This window comes from Myodes glareolus, chromosome 4 (genome assembly GCF_982192425.1).
Source record: "Myodes glareolus chromosome 4, mMyoGla1.1, whole genome shotgun sequence".
NCBI lineage: Eukaryota > Metazoa > Chordata > Mammalia > Rodentia > Cricetidae > Myodes > Myodes glareolus.
In genome coordinates, this window is record NC_142029.1 from 80,536,723 (window position 1) to 80,555,953 (window position 19,231).

At 43.0% G+C, this 19,231-nt stretch overlaps 1 pseudogene; it reads right to left on the minus strand.

Moving 5' to 3' along the window:
- Positions 1-6,832: 6,832 nt before the first annotated feature.
- LOC125389107 (large ribosomal subunit protein uL18-like) lies at positions 6,833-8,500 on the minus strand (annotated as a pseudogene).
- Between the last annotated feature and the right edge of the window lie 10,731 nt (positions 8,501-19,231).

Consider the following 19,231-nt stretch of genomic DNA (forward strand, 5'->3'; position numbering starts at 1 on the left):
ATACATATGGTCATGTTTAATCAACATGACATTGTAAGTGGTGTATTGTCAGCTCAGCGAACTATACTTGGAAAATGCATTAGCTATGTGCAAACAGCTCAGGAATCTACTGCATGACATTAGCTAGGGCCAAGTATCCAAACAATTTAGCTATATGGCAGAGTGGATATTTATGGTCATAAAAGATCTCAATGATTAGTCTTAAATTACTTTCTCTGATAGCTTTTAGAGTCTAAGGATTCTTTTATCCATTCAGTCAACTTGTCTACTGCTTCACACTCCAGGGCTGTGTTACTTTTTCCTGATGCTTTTTCTGTCTAGGTTCCCATGGTCTCTTGTCGGACTTTGCCTGGACTCTATGGCATCAGGAAAAGTGAAGAATAGTCCCAATGTTAGAAAGCATGGGGGTCGAAGATACCTGACCCCTGAACCAAGGCAAGAGAAGGAGCTGGGAGTCTGGGGAGGAACTAACACCTTTGGCTGTGTTTCCCATGTGCCTTTATTACATTAGTTCATCTAGTCACCTCAATAATGCAATTGGTTTTGGGGATATGGTTAAAACTGAGGTTCCATTTTCCAAGGCCACACACCAGACACAAGAAAGGATATATACAGGTTCTTTTAGATTCTAAAGCCAGTCCTCTTTCTTAGTACCACACCAGGAGTTTGTTTCATTTTCCTGGTGACTTCCTTCACCCTAGAGATAAAGCTGCAGGTGGTATTTTATGGTTTTCGTTTGTTTATTTTGTTTTTGTTTTTCTTGTTTCATGGGAAGGGAAATAAATTATTGAAAACAGAAAATTCTTAATCTTCACACTTGGAGGGTATATTCAGTAGTGACAAATATCCTGCATTTGACCCAAGGTACAATAGGGTCCATACTTTCTACTAAAATGGTTCTGCTATGTCTCTTTCAGCTTAGATTTGGTGGGATGGCCTTGCTCCTGTCAGGCGTTCAGTTAACGATCACCTGGTAGCATGGTACCAGACATAAAACGAACAAACAAAACCTGTATTAAAATTTTTTTGGACAAAAGAAATTAATGAAGGAGGTCTTACAGAAGTCAAGCAGGAGTCAGGCTTCATATGGGATTAGAACCAGATATTGGAAAGCACAAGAAGGGAAGAAAGGTGTCTCTGCCCTCCCCTTACCTTTTCTTTCCTTCTGTAACCCTTCCCTGTAAACGGAGGCTGCTTGTTCATTTCCTGGCTGTCCAGACCTAAATAATCAAACAGAAACTATATTAATTGTAATACTGTTTGGTCAATGACTCAGGCATATCTCTAGCTAGCTCATTAATCATAAATTAACCCATTTCTATTAATCTATGCATCACCATGAGGCTGTGGCCTACTGGTAAGATTCTCTTTTGGCAGCTACATGGCGTCTCCTTGATTCTGCCTTCTCTCTGTCTCTCTATCTTTTCCAGCCTGGCTATATTCTGCCCTGCTATAGGTTGAAACAGCTTTTTTATTAACCAATGATAATAAAATATATTTATAGCATACAGAGGGGAATCCCACCTCATTCCCCTCCTCAATCTTCCCCCTCATTTACACATATATATACACGAATGTATAAATATACACACACATATATATTCCTAAATACATAAATAAAGCCTGCTCATCTATATAGTGTTATTTGTATGTTCAGTGTTCAGTTTTAGATAGCCAGTTGGTGTCCTCAATGTTTTTGTTTGTTTGTTTGTTGTTTCTTAAATATATCTCTGAATGTTTATTAGAAACCTATTCATTATTGTTGTATTATTTTGTATTTGTAAGTAAAGTCTTAGATGAAAGGCCTCAACATAAATCCAGTTACACTGAAACTGATAGAAGAGAAAGTGGGGTATAGCCTGAATGCATGGGCACAGGAGACAACTTCCTGAATAGATCACCAGTAGCATAGACACTAAGATCGACAGTTAATAAATGGGACCTCATGAAACTGAAAAGCTTCTGTAAGGGAAAGAACACTGTCAATAGGACAAAACAGCAGCCTACAGAATGGGAAAGTATCTTCATCAACCCGATGTCTGACAGTTGATCTCCAAAATACATAAAGAACTCAAGAAATTAGACATCAAAACACCAAATAATCCAGTTGAAAAATGGAATACAGATCTAAACAGAATTATCAACAGAAAAATCTCAAGTGGTCTAAAGGCACTTAAAGAACTGCTCAACATCCTTAGTCATCAGGGAAATGCAAATCAAAACAACTCTGATATTCTATCTTATACCTGTCAGAATGGCTATCAAAAATACAAATGACAGTTCATACTGGAGAGGATGTGGAGCAAGGAGAAAACTCCTCTATGGCTGTTGGGAGTGCAAACTTGTACAGCCACTTTGGAGATCAATATGATGGTGTCTCAGAAAAATGAGACTCAATCTACCTCAATACCCAGTGATAACACTCTTGGGCACATACTCCAAAGATGCTCAATCATACCACAAGGAGACTTGCTCAACTACGTTCATAGCATCTTTATTTGTAATAGCAGAATCTGGAAACAACCTGGATGCTCCTTAACTGAAAAAATGGATAAAGAAAGTGTTGTACAATTACACAATGGAATATTACTCAGCTGGTAACAATGCAATCAAAAAATTAGAAGGAAAATTCATTTATTAGAAAAAAATCATTCTGAGCAAGGTAACAGAAACCCAAAAAGACAAACATGGTATATACTCACCCATAGTTGGATATTAATTGTGAGGTAAAGGATAACCATGCTTCAGTCCACACCCTCAAAGAGGGTAGGTAACAAAGAGGGTAGGACCCAAAGTGGGTTGTATGGATCTCCCTGAGAAGGGGAAATAGAAGAGATCTCCTGGGTGGACTGGGGGTGAGTAGGGATGGGAACTTGAGGGATCAGGTTGCAGGGTGGGTGGGGGAGGAGAATACTGAGAGAGATGACTGGAAGGAGGGACTTCTTGAGGACAGATAGAAACCTGATGTAAGGGAAACTCCCAGGAATCTACAAGGGTGACCCCAACTAAGACTCCTAGCAATAGTGACTATGTAGCCTGGACTTATCATCTCTTATGATCAAATTGGTGAGTACCCAAATCGTCATCAGAGAGCCTTCAGCCAGTAACTGAGGGAAATAGATGCAGAAACCCACAGCCCAACATTATGTTGAGCTTGGGAATCCTGCTGATGACAGGGAGGAAGGATTGTCAAAGCCAGAGGGGTCAAGGACAATACAGAAAACCCAAGAAACAGCTGTCCTGGTTCATAGAAACTCACAGAATCTGAACCAACAACCAGAGAGCCTGCGTGGGACCAACCTAAGCTCTCTACATATATGTAATGACTATGTAGCTTGGTCTACTTGTGGGACTCCTGACAATGGGAGCAGGGGATGGCCCTAATGCTTTGACTGACTCTTGGGAACCTCTTCCTCATACTGGATTGCCTTGCCTAGCCTAAATACAAGGGGAAGTACTTAGTCTCACTGCAATTTGACATGCCATGTTTTGTTTATATCCATAGGAGGCCTGCCCTTTTCTGAACAGAAACAGAGGAGGGGTGGGTGGTAAGGAGGAGGGAAGCAAGGTGGGCAGAGGGAATGAGAGGAGAGGAGTAAGGGAAAACTGCAGTCAGGATGTAAAATAAATAAATAAGTAGAGTAGAAAGTTTTGTAAAATCTGCATTTTAAAGCTAATATAAAGTACTACTGACCTTTCCTGATGTTCACAGTTCTTCTTACCTCTTGGTTATACTGGAAACTCCATCAGGAAACCAATTCCCACTCCTCATAGCACCTGAAATTATGTTTTAGGCAGAGGGGATCCTCAGTAAATCTGAGAAATATGATTCATTCTGTACTCATTTAGTCTTGTATTTGTGGGGGTGTTTTTGCTTTCGATGGGAAATGTTTTTTTTTTTCTTTTTATTTATTTAAAAGTGACATACATTTGTTCATATTTTTTCTCTTCTCCCAACTCCTCCCAGATCACTCCCTCCCCACCCAACTTTAGCTGGAATATTTTGCTTATTTTTAATGCAGGTTTTCTGCAAGATTCTTCCTTGTTTCATAAACACTGTAGTGCCTGTTTATTTTTCTCTGACAATGGAATGCCACTCCTATCATTTCAAGCTAACATACTTTGGTTTTTAATCTGAGGAGAAAATCAAAGGAGCAATTTTTAATATTATAAGCAAACGCTGTAAACTACTAGCAGCCACATGTCTATAAAATTAATTTGGGACGTCCCCTTTTGACCTCAGACAATGCAGAAGGTCAAGCGCTTGAGAAGCCAAAACCATGATTAAACCTGCCAGAGATGAAACTGCTGATGCTAAACTCTTGGAGATTACACCCAGGCTTGACCCTCTCCTGTCCTTCCGAATGAAGCTCATTACTGAGAAACCATCATTCTGTGTTCATGGGCTTCAACATTTAATACACCAGTGATCAGAATCCTGGAACATAATTAAACCTTTGATGAAAATGAATGAGCATGGGACTAAAACCAAGGAGAACCCAGATCAGAGGGAAGAGGAGCAGGCAGGAAAGAAGTTTCTGTGGAGCCTCTGGATAGACATGCTGAACCTTTTCCTTCTCTTTTGAGCCATGATTTCTGTTATATCTGGTGATGGACAGCAAATTTATACTAAAATAACCAAGAAATTTCAGTGGACAGGGAAGAAGCTCCCAAGGGGTTAGGAAAGGTCACTTCAGTGAAGTTGAAGGTGGAAGCTGATATTGAACTTGCTCATTGCCATTCAGTTGTTTCTTGAAAGAATAATCTGGGTGCAATAAAAACCCAGAGGACAAAATGTATATGTAAACATTATTAGATCAGAGAAGGAACGGAATGGGGCTACCACACAGGGTATAGCTGGGTGACCAGTTGACTGATGTGAAGGGCTAGAAGATATAACGAGAAACCATTAGGCCAGGGGTTCTGTGTCTCTACCACGAAGGTGGCTGTGAGGCCTTGAACAGATCATTTCACATCTTACAATTCTTGAGTCCTGATCTCTTTTGTAAATCAGAGAGTTTTCATTTGTTTCTCAAGCAGCCTTAGTAGACCTGGGGTGAGACTGGAGATTCTGACTCTCCACACAGACCCCGACTGGTCCACAGATCTCATCTGGAGAAGCATTTAGTTTGATGATAAATTTCAGAATCTCCCTTGCACTTTTAAAGTTCAGATTCCCAAGTCAGAAGAAGATCCACCTCCCAGTGCATTGGCTTGACTTTCGCTGTTTCTATCCTGGACTGGCCTCTGCCAGAGATTAAGTCTGCCTTCCTTCCCAGTGTATGAGAGTCCCATCCCTGCATCCTCTTGGCCTTTTCCTCATCATCAGGAAGGAGATGGAAGCTCGACAAACTACCCCTATTATCTAGGCTTGGAGCAGAGCACAGAGGTCACATTTACAGAAGGATGGTTTATTGAACATCATTTGCAAAACACACAAGAATTTAAAAAAAATCTTCAGAAAATTTGTTCTGTTCTCAATGTTTCTCCTGAGTGCTTTTTCCTGCACATCAGCACAGATACTTATTTTATGGAAATAGAAATTGAAATAAATAAATATGTACTTGCTATAAAATTATAGTTTTCTCAATTCACAGTAAACTATAAAATATGACTTTAGTAATTTTACAATATTCCATTATACAAATATAGTTTATTTATACAGCAGTTGCGGTGTGGTTTACAGTATTTGCTGCAATGTGTTATTGCTAATATAGGAAAGTCAGGCCAGGAACTCCAAGCAGGAACCTGGAGGCAGTCACTGAAGTAAGGCCATGGAAGAGTACTGCTTACTGGCATGCTCTCCCTGGCTTGCTCCCCTGTTTTCTCATGTACCCCAGGACCACCTGACCAGGGATGACACCACCCACAGTGAAGTGGGTCCTCCCATGTCAATCATCAGCCAAGGAAATTCCCTAGAGTCTTGTGGCCAATCAGATTAGACCATTTTCCCAGCCGAGGTGTCCCTCTTCTCAGATGACTGTAGTTTGGGTCAAGTTGACAAAAAATAGACAAGCAAATAATCAATTCAATATGCACATTTTATAAATTGTAATCATAAGTTTTAAAGTAATAAATGGTTATTGAAACAACTCAAGCAAGTAGGGGTGAAAAGAAAAAATGAGTATTCTCTTTTCCATCCCTTCTGTCACCTCTTTAGGTATATTTCCTTCTATAAATTTTTAGTAATTTTTAAAGAATTTTTGATAATCTACAGGAAGCAGGATCTGTGTTTCTCACGATGAACTCTCTAGGGCTTGGTACAGTCCTGGGGAGACCTTAATAAATACTTGAGGAAAAATGGAAAGCTGAAGATTTATTCGCTTTTAAAGTAAAAAAATAAAGTTATAAATTACCCAGGCTCAAGTAATTTTTCATAGCACCAGAAAACAAACGCTGCACACATTCCTCTGAAATTACTATGATCATTTAATATAAATCTCAAGCAATGTTCTAGGACAAAGCATGTAGCATTACTTTTTTTAAAGTAACTATATATTAGTCCACACTATGAGTATGTGTAATGGGCTAGTTCCCATAAAGGTACATAGAAAGTTATGAGTCTTTGAAGTTACTAATGATATAGTAAATATCCATGTGTATCTTTATTTGCTCAGGGTTTTGTTTAATTGTGATAGACCTAATAATTTGGCATACTGGCTCAAAGGAAACATACATCCATTATACATGCATGCATACATATGTATATGCATGTATGCATATATGTATACATATATACACATACGCATGTGTATGTATATATATTGATATATTAGCTTAGTCAGTAAGTTTACTGTGTTTGTGAAAAAAAAAAACTTCATATAAAATTGTTTTAGTTCTCAGCAGGCCATTCCTGAGCTTTGAGAAAGCATGCCTTCTTCTGAGCAACCCAATCTTTCTTCTGGTCAAGGGACATTTGGCCATGATTCCACCTCTTCACTTTTCTCTTGGGCTCCCCCTCATAGACTGCACTCTCTTGGATGGCAGCATGAGCTTTTGCGTGCATCTCCTCCATCGTATTTGGAGATAACGATGTTCTTTACATATTGAGAAAACTGTTTCATACAAGCATCTTTGTCTTCATCTATTAGGTAACGTATGTAGTCTGTGACATTCTGACCCATACTGTGCTTCCAATGTCCCTCTGCCTTGAACTCCTTGTTTTCCGAATCATTTGCTACTCAGGGAGTTGTTTGGTACTGGGAGGGATAGACCAGCCTCCATCCACAGCTCCTTTCAGGGTCCCCCCAATTTTGCCGCCACTAGTAGTTTGGCAAGACTTGCATCCAAATAGCAAGTGAAGGCACCCGTGAAATTACAGGGTGTGAGAACAGATCACGAGACACACAAGGGAACCCACTTTAAGAGTTTATCGAGAGAGAAAAAGACACGAGCTCAGGCCTGGGGAAGCTAGGAAAGAAAGAGGGCGTGGAGCGGACGTGTCCAGCTTTTCAAGGCTGCCTAGGGCATGCGCACAGGGGCTTATGTAGTTCCTTTACGCGTAGATCACATGACCATGCTGCACATAGGGCTTGAGGGCCTGGGTGGCTATATAAGTTGCCTGAACGCTTGATGGCACATGCCCGGCCCTGGAACCCAGAAGTGTCAGTGCTTGGGGTGGCTAGACATTTTGCCAAAGGGCTGGGTGATGGAAATGGTAACAACCAGGCTGACCAGCAAGGCTTTCCCCCATTGTATTCATCTCCAGTCACCCCCACTTGACCTTCATAGATCTGGTCCCTACCGAACTTCTTGAGAAGTCTGCGTGCCAGCAACAGGCCAGTACAATAGGCCGCAGCATAGTTTGTCAGGCCAATCAACTTTCACACTGTATTTTGGCAGTTCATGTTATATGCTGCTCAGACAATCATACCCCCTTCTATACAGGCATATGCAGTCTGGCTATATGGGGTGAGACTAGATATCTAGTCTCTGATCTAGATCCATCAGAGAAAGGAGCCTCAGCTGAGGAAGTGTCTCCTTGAAATATCCAACTGTAAGGATTTTCTCAGTTAGCGATCAAAGGGGGAGGGCCCAACCCATGGTGGGTGGTTTCATCCCTGAGCTGCTGATCCTGGGTTCTGTAAGAAGGTGGGTTGAGCAAGCCATGGAGAGCAAGTTGGTAAGCAGCACTCTTCCATTCCATAGTCTCTGCATCAACTCCTGCCTCCAGGAGCCTGCCCCGTTTGCGTTCCTGTTGACTTTCTTCAATGATGAACAGCAATGCTGAAGTGTTAACCCTTTCCTCCCCAACTTACCTTTCGGTCATGGCGTTTGGTTGCAGCAATAGAAACCCTAACTAAGACACTGACAGATGATTTCTCGAAGTTACACGAACCGGAACCTTGTATTTGGGTGTGTTGTACTTACTTTCGTCCTGGATCACCAGTCATTGCTGAGCGTAGTACTCAGTTTGATGCTCTCACTGCCTTCTAAATATTACTTTGTATTTCTTAAAATAGGCCTTTTTCTTGATAGCTTTCACAAACTGCATCCTGCGGAACAGAAACCCACAGTGGAGACTCCACACAGACCTGAAGACCGGTCGGTGCTAAGGGGATAAAGGAGGGTGCTGTGCGCAAGTGCAGTATCAGGAAAGGTATATTTTTAGTATAAAACATTAAATAATTTTCTTGAAATGTCAAGCCAATTCATTTTCAAACAAGCTGTGTATAAAAGTGCCCATCTCTGGGCTGGACAGGTGGCTCAGTAGCTAAGACACTTGCTGTTCTTCCGGAGAACCCAAGTTTGGTTCCCAGCACCCACGGCAGATGTCTCACAACCGCCAGCAACTCCAGCTTCAGAAAACCTGACACCGGCTGCTGCTGAACTCCAGGGGTGCAGCACTCATATGCACCCCCCTACCTGCTGCTGAACTCCATGGGTGCAGCACTCATATGCACCCCCCCTACCTGCTGCTGAACTCCAGGGGTGCAGCACTCACTCATATGCACCCCCCTACCTGCTGCTGAACTCCAGGGGTGCAGCACTCATATGCACCCCCCTACCTGCTGCTGAACTCCATGGGCACTGTACTTGTATGCACATATCTACACACACACACACACACACACACACACACACACACGCATGCATGCACGCGCGCGCGCACAAATACATAATTATTTTACATTGTGCATCTCCCCACGCCCTTTGCATTTTGACCATCTGGTGAATGACAACAGAAAACAAATGGTGTTTTAATTTGTATTTTTTTTTATTATGTGTAAAATTGAGGTTCTTACTTTGCATTTTCTGTGAATCACAAAGAGCTTGCTCTCAGTAAAACCTCTGGCTGAGGAAGTGGATGTCTTAAGGGTGTGTGACAGTTTAGCAGATTGTCTTCAGAGGTGATTAAACAGCTCACCCTCCACAAGTAGCTCTGAAACCTAGTTCACCAAAGTAAGTCATTGTGATTTTACAAAGGAAATGCAGGCCTTTGTCAATTTTAGAACCTCATTGGTGTGTGGGTTATTTCTCACCTTCCTGTCAGAGAGCCACTTGGAGGTGCTGATGGGGAGCTGTGTTCCGGAAGGAGAACTAACTGTGTGGGGAGAAGAGGGTTTGGGACATCAATACCTTGGAAAAGGTAGCTGGGGGATGGAGGTCAAAAGGCATTTCCCAACCACCATCCACAGCATGGAAAGTGTTGTTCTATGCCTAAGAGAATCAAACTGGTCCAGAGGGTGAGCAGAAGCTCATATTGGGGGCTGCTGCAGGAACTACAACCAGGGTGCTATGGGACCATGGGGTTTAGGCACTGGTGCCACTGTGGATGGAGCTTGGTTTCTACAATCACATGCTAGTGAGAGTTGGGATTTGAAGAAAACTGAAGGGCAAGTTGCTTTGCTTATGCCAGAGAATGAGTTCCTACTGAGTGAACTCTAATCCAGCAGACCGTGGATGGCATCCTCCCTTCCATTCATAGAGAAGGGTAAGGCGCAAGTCAGTTGTGAGGCACATTGGCCATGATAAATTGAGACAGAGAGAGCGACAGCCAGGTAGGAGGACCAGGAGTATCATTCTGCAGAGAGGCCAGGATGTCAGATGGTTGATTAAGTCTCCAAAGAAAAAATGCTGTTACCTCAGTTCTAGAGATTCATGGGGCAAATCAGAAACCCTTGCCAATATGTGCATGAGCCTCACAGGTCCACAGGTGACTCTTACTGAGACACTGGTGTTGAGTCTACAGGAGGAAGGTGTTCCAGATAAAATAGGAAGACTTGCCTCTCTTGGAAGGCGTGACTGGAGGAGAACAGGGTGGTCACAGGCAGAGGAGTGGAGTGGAAGCCAGATGCCTAGGGCACTTATTCTGAGAGAGCTTTTGTGACCAATTATCAGCCCCAGGCAGTGAGGATTGGGGTTCCATGCTTTATGCTGGGCTTCTATAATGAAAAGTGCACTACACCCCAGAGAACTAGGGAGGACTGGAGGAAGGAGTCAGGAGAGTCTTGGGAAAAAAAAAAGTTGAGGCTGAAAGCCACAGATTTAGGTATCAAGAAAAACTCACGTCTGCCCTACACTCTGCTGTTGCCTCAGGACAATTTGGTTGAATGAGGAATAGTGTGTGATATCCTTTGAGGAGTAAGTATGGCAAACTAGTTCTCATTGTATTTAGAGACAATGGACTTAAACTGTTTATGGAATTAACACATCTAGTGACTAAAGAGAAAGCCCCAGGCCAAGTTCTCATAGATCCTAGAATCTGTGTTGTCTCCTGGCATTCTCTGTTTATTAGATTCTGTGGAAGACTCAAAATTAAAATCGGGATGCCTTGGTAAGAACTCCAAGGGGAAGTCTGGGAGATAGCAAAGTGCTGGCCAGCCTTGCTTGAGTTTGACCCTAAAACCCAGCAAGCAATTCATGCGTGATAGCATGTGTTTGTGATCCCAGAACAGGGGCGGCAGAGACAGACAGGCAAATCTCCTGGCTCACTCGGCAGCCCTCACAATCCTAGTCTGTGATGTGAGTAGTCCAGGGCAGGGAGAGGCACTGACTCAAAAACCAAAGTGGATGCTCGTAAGGAATGACTCTCGAGGTTGTCCTATGGCCTCCACAGGAATTAAACATGAAGCCAGTCACATACACACAAAACACATACAACTTGAATAAAGATGAGAGCTATTTTAATTGAATGAATTCCCATCGCATAGTATTTATCAATTTTATATTGAACCCTGAACACGGTAGTTGTTTAACGTGTATTAATTTGGTTTGATGTAATGTGCCCGTATAATAAATATATTTTAATTTGCTAAATTATCTTGAGCTCTGAAGTTTGCTTTAGCAACACCCAGGATCAGTGACAGACAACCTTCCTGTCTAAATGCTTCCTTCTCTGTCTCTGTGGCCATTCACACCACTAAGAAAAAAACTCTTCTGTTTATCTGTAGTGAGGCCCTGTGGGAAATGCAGGGTGTGAGAAGCAGAAGAGGAAGGAGAAAGAAGACAGGAAGTAGGCTTGGGCTAGGAAATCTCAATGCTGATCCCCACTGACCTACTTCCTCAATTAAGCCCCCCCTCAAAGCCTGCCCCCACACCCCTTGCTGGAAAACAGGTGTTTACACGTATGAGCCTGTGGAGGGCAGTTCTCATTCAAACACAGGGTAAAGTGAAAACATTTCAATCTTTTGCTGGAAGACAATTCACTAACAGTTTTATTCAGGCTAGGGTAAATGGCACCTGGAAAATGTGTCAGTGAAAAGTGTCTTTTTAAATGGCTGAATAAAGTCCGGTTTTCATCAGAATGGCCTCGTCTCCTTTTGGACATCATGGAGCAAGCAAATGTGCCCAGCAGTCCTTCCTGGTAGTCATGGCAACTCAGGCCCTGGATACCACCCTCACTTCCTGCCAGGAACTATATGCCCCGATTGCTCCCCTACTTCTTCACCCCCATATCTGGTTCTCTCTGACTGCCAATCTCACTTTCTCCCCTTGATCCTTCCCTTAGTGTCATTTGTCCGTAAGAAGGGTCATAAGTGACTTCAGTTTTTGAAGAGCTTCAGAGAAGTCACAACCGACAGTGGAAAGTAAAACAAAGGCTGCCTGCTGCAATGTTCCCCTGGGAAGAGACTCCCCCTGACAGCATCTGAAAGGGATCTTCTTTCTTCTGACCAGCAAAAGTGCCCCATAATACACCTTTTAACAAAGTGTATTTAAGACTTCTTCTCCCTCTGCACAGGAAGAAGTGACCCTTAAGAAGACCTCTGCTGGGCGTTGCTGGTGCACACCTTTAATCCCAGCAGAGGCAGGTGGATCTTTGTGAGTTCGAGGTCAGTCTGGTCTACAAGAGCTAGAACAGGCTCCAAAGCCACAGAGAAACACCATGTCTCAGAAAACCAAAACCGAAACCAAAAAACAAAGCAAAACGAAACAAAGAAGAAGAAGAAGAGGAGGAGGACGAGGAGGAGGAGGAGGAGGAGGAGGAGGAGGAGGAGGAGGAGGTGGAGAAAGAAGAAGAAGAAGAAGAAGAAGAAGAAGAAGAAGAAGAAGAAGAAGAAGAAGAAGAAGAAGAAGAAGAAGAAGAAGAAGAAGAAGAAGAAGAAGAAGACCTTCTCCACTCACCTTCCTCCATCGTGCTGATGCCCTGTCTCAGGAGTGACTTTCACTAGATCAAGTAAGTCTCAACCACTCAACCATGAGGTTCATTCCCTCTGGGAAGCTCCACCGTGGCTCTCAGGGGTGTGGCTTTCACCTCAGGCTTTCATCAAAAGAGCTAAATTATAGGAGAACCAGAGTTCACAAACATTCCAGGGATCTATCTTAAGACCATGTGTACCCTGTAGGATGGCACACCACTCCAGCTGAGATGTGATTACTACTTATGCCCTCTAGGATGGTGCACCAAACCAGTTGGAATGTGCTAACCATGTATGCCCTCTAGGATGGTACAGCACTCTGGCTGGGATGTGCTAACCATGTATGCCCTCTAGGATGGTACAGCACTCCAGCTGGGATGTGATAACCATGCATGCCCTCTAGGATGGTGTACCACGCCAGCTGGGATGTGATAACCACGTATGCCCTCTGGGATGGTGTACCACTCCACCTGGGATGTGATAACCATGTATGCCCTCTAAGATGGTACAGCACTCTGACTGGGATGTGATAACCATGTATGCCCTCTAGGATGGTACACCAGTCCAGCTAGGACGTAATAACAGCACTGTGAGGTAGGGATCATTAACTGATTTTACAGGTGAAAGTAAGCTTCATAAAAACAAAGTGAAATGACCAGAACCTCTGGGATGGAAAGCCATGGAGGCAGAAGTTTAACTCTCATGGCCAAAGGGAGAAGTAGATGAGAGCTCTTGTCTCCTTGTCCCTACCCACCGGTTAGCTGCCAGGTGCTCTGCAGACTGAGTCCATCGCTGGCCTCTCAGTGTTAGCTCATTTCTCTTCACCTCCTTCACCCTTGCCTACATTTTCAGTCAGAACCCTTCTCTTCAGCCTCTTTCCCCATCACTCTTTCCCTCTCTTCTCTTCCTCCTTCTCCATCTTCTACACTGAGAACAAGGGTTGTGTTTTCTTGCCCATTTAACAGTCTTACTTCTGAGAAGTGACTGGCAGTGTGATTAAGGGTGGAATCCCGGTCTTTTCCTGGGAGTATTTAGCTTTCCAAGGGGACCAATAGGGTTGTCACTGAGCCCAGATCTCTGGTAGAGCTAAATTTCTTCTAAAAATGCCAGAGTATGAGAGCCATGTCCATATAATACTGAAACTGTGAGCACAAGTCACAGGTCTTTGGAGAAGAAGGTTACCTAACTGAGCAGCTGGCTTCTAAAATTCCCCTTGGTAATCCTTCCTCAACACTGTTTCTCTTTCACAAAAGAGTTTCCAGAGGAGTTTAGAATTTACCTACAGAGGTGTGAGGCACCTATCACAAAACACACTTCAATAGCAAAATTACCCCAAACAAATGACTACTGGAAGTGTAGCCAGTTTGGGGCTGAGATCCATATACCAGGAATATGCTTACTAATGATGGTGACTCTTTTAGGCACAGCACACTGCAGGGAAATGACAGCTGTGTGTGTATATATATATATGTATACATATATATGAAATACATTATATAGAACATATTATATTATATTATATAGATATGTAACTTGATTATAAATGGGATCCCAGGTCCAAGGAGAGATCCCCAGATTGTTCTCTGGACAGAGGAGAGGGTGCCTGAACCGGCCTTGGCCTATAACCATACTGATGAAGATTTTACTTATCACCATAGATCCTTCATCCGACGATGGATGGCGATACAGACGGAGACCCACATTGGAGCACCGGACTGAGCCCCCCATGGTCCAAATGAGGAGCAGAAGGAGGAAGAACATGAAAAAGGAAATCAGGACCGCGAGGGGTGCGATCACCCACTGATACAAGGGGACTGATCTAATGAGAGTTTACCAAGGCCAGTTGGACTGGGACTGAACGAGGATGTGATCCAACCAGATTCTCTGAATGTGGCTGGCCCGGAGTCTTTCTGAAAAGCCATTGACAATGACACTGGGACTTGTTTCCTCTGCATATACTGGATTTTGGGGATCCAGTCTGTTTGGATACTCACCTTCCTGGACCTGGAGGGAGGGGGGAGGAACTTGAACTTCCCACAGGGCAGGAAACCCTGACTGCCCTTAGGGACGAAGAGGGAGGAGGAGAGGGAGAGGGGGGAGTGGGAGGGCGTTGGGAAGAGGGGCGGAAATGGAAACTTTTATAATTTAATAAAATTACTTACAAAAAAAAAGGAAATAGAGCCTGATCAACGTGCAGAAAACAAGTGACCGTTGAATGCCCAGCTATAAATGGGACATCTGTAACCCCGTCCCTACACCCAAGGCACAGGAAGCACCATGGAAGAGGAGGCAGAGAAGGTCTAAGAGTCAGAGGACCAGGAGGACCACTGCAAATGGTGTCTTCATATTTATTTGCTTGGTATAGCACATTCATATCAATCATAGTTATTATATTATACCTTAGGCTTCTAGAACTTAGTCAAAATTATAACTTGAAGTTCATAATCATTGAGCGACATTCCCATTTTTCCAACCATAACTCCTGGCATTTGCCGTTCTTCCACTCTCTGCTTCTGTGAACTGACATTCTACACATTGAATTCTGAAGTATTATCTTTTGTATGCCTGGCTAATTTTACTTAGCATATGCTCTCTTATGGCACTTAACTTTTTACAAATGGTAGGATTTCCTTTTTATTCAGGCTGAATGATACTCCATTATTTACTTATCATAATTTCTTTAGCCACTCATTCCTAGGCGATCCTTTGGTTGTTCCTGTATTGCAGCCATTGAAAATGGTGGTGCAATATGTGGTGTCTTTAGCAATGGGGTCTTACCATCAAGTTCTAGAAGATAAGCAAGAGAAATCAAAATACCCTGCAATATTGAGTGCTCTGTGGGACCCTACTGACAAACACTGTACCTTTTAATTTGATAGCCTATGTTTTCCAGTGTAGGGTAGCTCAATTTGAACTATGTATTTGAAAATATATACCTGTATATATTTTAAGAAGCATCTAGGACAGTAGGTTTTCCTTTGGCTTTTTGAAAGGCCTTTATGTTTGTTATCCCTCCCCATACGTTCCTCCTCTACCTGGCTCTTTAAATGAGTTGGCTGCCCAATGTAATTCAATAATAGGTTATCTTGTGTCCTTGAGTGGACCAAATTCCCCAGATGTTTTGACCTATGCTTCACGTCTTCTATCAGGAGCATGGCGCAGTACATTTTGTCAGGGTGGATGTAGACACAGGCCTGCTTCTGAGAGGAGGGCCTCTGCCCGACAGCCCCTGCAGCCCTGTCCAATGGCTGTTGTGAAAGAATCCAGTCTCATTAAAGTATATCATTGTGGCATAAAATCTGACAACTGTCAATGTATCAGATGCAATGTTTGATGCAATGTTATTGTATCAAAAATATCTTGAAACAATGAAGACAACATTCGGGACTATTTCCAGGATATGTTAGATTTTTTAAAAATTGTTTTAAGGAGTGTATTGTTGAAAACTGAATTTTACTCATTAGAGAGTAGTAGTTTTATTTCTTCTCTTTTAAGATACTCCTCAGTATCCAGTAGTTTTTGTGTTTGTTTTTTTATCAGAAGTCAGCACTCAAGGATGATGTTTCATGTGATCTCCCCAAACCTCTTTTTCCCCTCTGTTCGTGGTGTGGTATAATTACATGTGCACAGGTTCTAGAAGGCAACGATGCTGGAACTGCCCATTTCTGCCTCTCTCCAGAAGCTGAGCAAACCAAATGGTTTATTTCCTCTGTTCCTTGGTTGCTGCTTCCATAAAATGTGTAGAGAGTAACCCAATGGTGTTAGGGTGAGAAGCCAATAAGCCAGAGAAGATGGAAGTGCTTGTGCCTGGTGCATATCAGATGCTCAAAGATATCATCTTGGGAGTCATCTGCCTGCTTGTTTGTCCTGTGTTATGTGACACTAGGGGGGAAACGTGTCAAAGTGAAGTTCCATTCCATTAAAGGGAAAGCTGGGCTACTTGGCTAACATACAAAATCCTCTTTTATACAAAAGAGCAAATGTTTGCTTTGGCCTTTTAATCTGAAGGCATCTTCTGTTGGGGCAGTAGGTTTGTTTGGTTTGGCTGTGTGATTAAGTGGAACATGGAACTTGAGTGGACACAGTGAGTTCCTCTGTCCAGAGGAGATGCCCCAGCCACTGTTTGCTGCCACAGAGGTGAGTGGGCAGGTGGGCAGCAGTGTGGCTAATTCTGAAAGGCAACCTGTCATACAACGGGAGAGGAAGGCACGAAAACCCCTGTAGCTGTCCCCTTACACCTTTCTATGGCCAGCGCTTTGCTCTTACATCACATCCACCTTTAGAAAGGATTTCTTTTACCCACCCTACACCCTCAAGGGTTTGAAAGACAGGTCTTCTCTCCTAGCCCTGAACACACATTTCTTCCAGAAAAGCAAGAAAGCCAATACATTTCTCTTCTGCTTCTTCACACAATCCCGATTCAGACTCCCCACTCATTCTAAAAGTACATTTTAAGTTCATTTTGTTCACCTAAAGACATGTTTACGCCTGTCAAGCATGATACCAAAAGAAAAACCATGACCAATCAGCAAGGCTTAGGAGCCTTGAATAGTTAGTTGTAGCTGACACTGATCATGCTATCATGGCCGTGCTGACTGTGGAGACGTTAACACATGCAGAAAGTGCCTCCCGACCCCTCTACCGGTCTGAGTGATTCTGCCAAACACTAGTGAATTGCGGCCATACAGACAGAACTAATGCTGGATGCTTTGTAATCTGGAATTCATACTCCTTGCATCCATGATGGAGAATGAAGACTTTTGCCCTCTGTGAGAAATGTCTGCATTGTTCTTAGAACCCACTCCACCGTCTCATATCCCTTGGTCTTTATTAACATGCTCCACTCCTCATGAATTGCTTTCTTCCAACTCTCCTACATCCCTTGTTTTCTTTATCTAGGTCAACCCCACTTGCCCTTTAACTCTTTGCATGGAAGTGTTACTTCCCCTAGGAAGACTTTCCCTGCCTATCCCCACCAGTAAATCAGATATTGTAGTCTTCCTCTAGGCCCCTCAAAAGCACAATCCTGGATCCGGTCCCATCTGGATACTCTCGCAGTGGGCACTCACTCTTCTCATGTGTCCTCATTGTCTTTGCTGTACCTCACAGACAAGGAGCTGGGAATAACCAAAGCATATCTTTATTGAATGTCAGGGTATCCTCAGAACTTCAGGTACTTTGTTTTTATGAAGCAAATCATTATGCTTTTAACATTGAAAGATGGTAAGCTCTTTTGAATTCCTTTTTGGATATGGATTTGGTCCTGTCCTGTAAATGTTATTACCAATGGAAAGGAGGGAGATATAAGGGGAGAAGGAAAAGGAAGGGGCCAAGCCCAGCGTGGCTCACTGGAGCCCTGATATCCAGATGCATACATATGAGGCTAACCGACTACACCCCATATTTTACAACCTGTTTCTCTCTAATCACGAGAAAGTTTTACAACAACTCATGTTTGACACTTGAATTTCACTCGTTAGCAGGAAGTAGTGTGTGATGGGGTGAGGGGTGGGGATTAAAAAGACTGGCATCTCAGACTCTCAGCATTTTCTGGCATGTGATATTTTGATGTTAAGGTAAACAGCTTGGAAATCTGTGGGCTGCATTCCTCGTACGTTATGTCGATTCTTACAATTAAAGGGCAAAGATTCCAGACAAAATGTGTTTTCATTTAGTTAAACCAAACTGTACAGAGATGTAAAAACTTGCTTTTCTGAAAGTGGCTGCTTTTTTCACTTGTCCCTATATGAAGTTCTTTGGTGAGTGTGTGTGTGTGTGTGTGTGTGTGTGTGTGTGTGTGTGTGTATAAACAAGTAAAGAGGAGTATTGGCACTTTTTTGGAATGTGAGAGAACTAGAGTCAAACAATCTGCAGAAATTGTTTAAAAAAAACACCATTAATCAAGTCACTTAGCATGTAAACCTGGGTATTCCCCTTGTGAAGATCAGTAGTTATTACGATAATTAAAATCGCTTACCATAATACTTAACTCAGTGCCTGGAGTATCTGCAGCAGTATATACTACAGCAATTCTGCAAAGAAGTATCTTTTGCAACTCCCCACACCCTTGCCCCCTACACCCACACCACACACAAAACACCCCAACAAAACCACACCCACACAAAACCACACCCCCTACCTACACAGTCACATGCATTATTTAAAACTAAAACTGGCCAGAAGGTGGTGGCACACGACTTTAATCTCAGCCCTCGGAAGGCTGAGGCAGGCAGATCTCTGTGCGTTCGAGGCCAACCTGATCTACAGAGAAAGTTCCATGACAGACTCCAAAGCTACACAGGGAAATCCTGTCTCAAAAAACCAACTAACCAACAAACAAAAAAGCTAAAACTAGATTTCAAATCAGATAATGATTTTTAATGTTTATGTGCCATTTGTATTTTTAAGATTTATTTTTAATTATGTATGTGCGTGTTTGTGTGGGCGCACGCGCGACAGAGAGAGAGAAAGAGAGAGAGAGAGAGAGAGAGAGAGAGAGAGAGAGAGAGAACAGGTGACCACAGAGTTCAGAAGAAGGTAGCAGATCCTCTGAAGCTGGAGACACGGGTGGTTGTGCGCCACCCGGCATGGGTAACTACTGCGCTTGGGTCCTCTGCAAGAGCTGTATCTGTTCTTAATCACTGTTTCCTCCT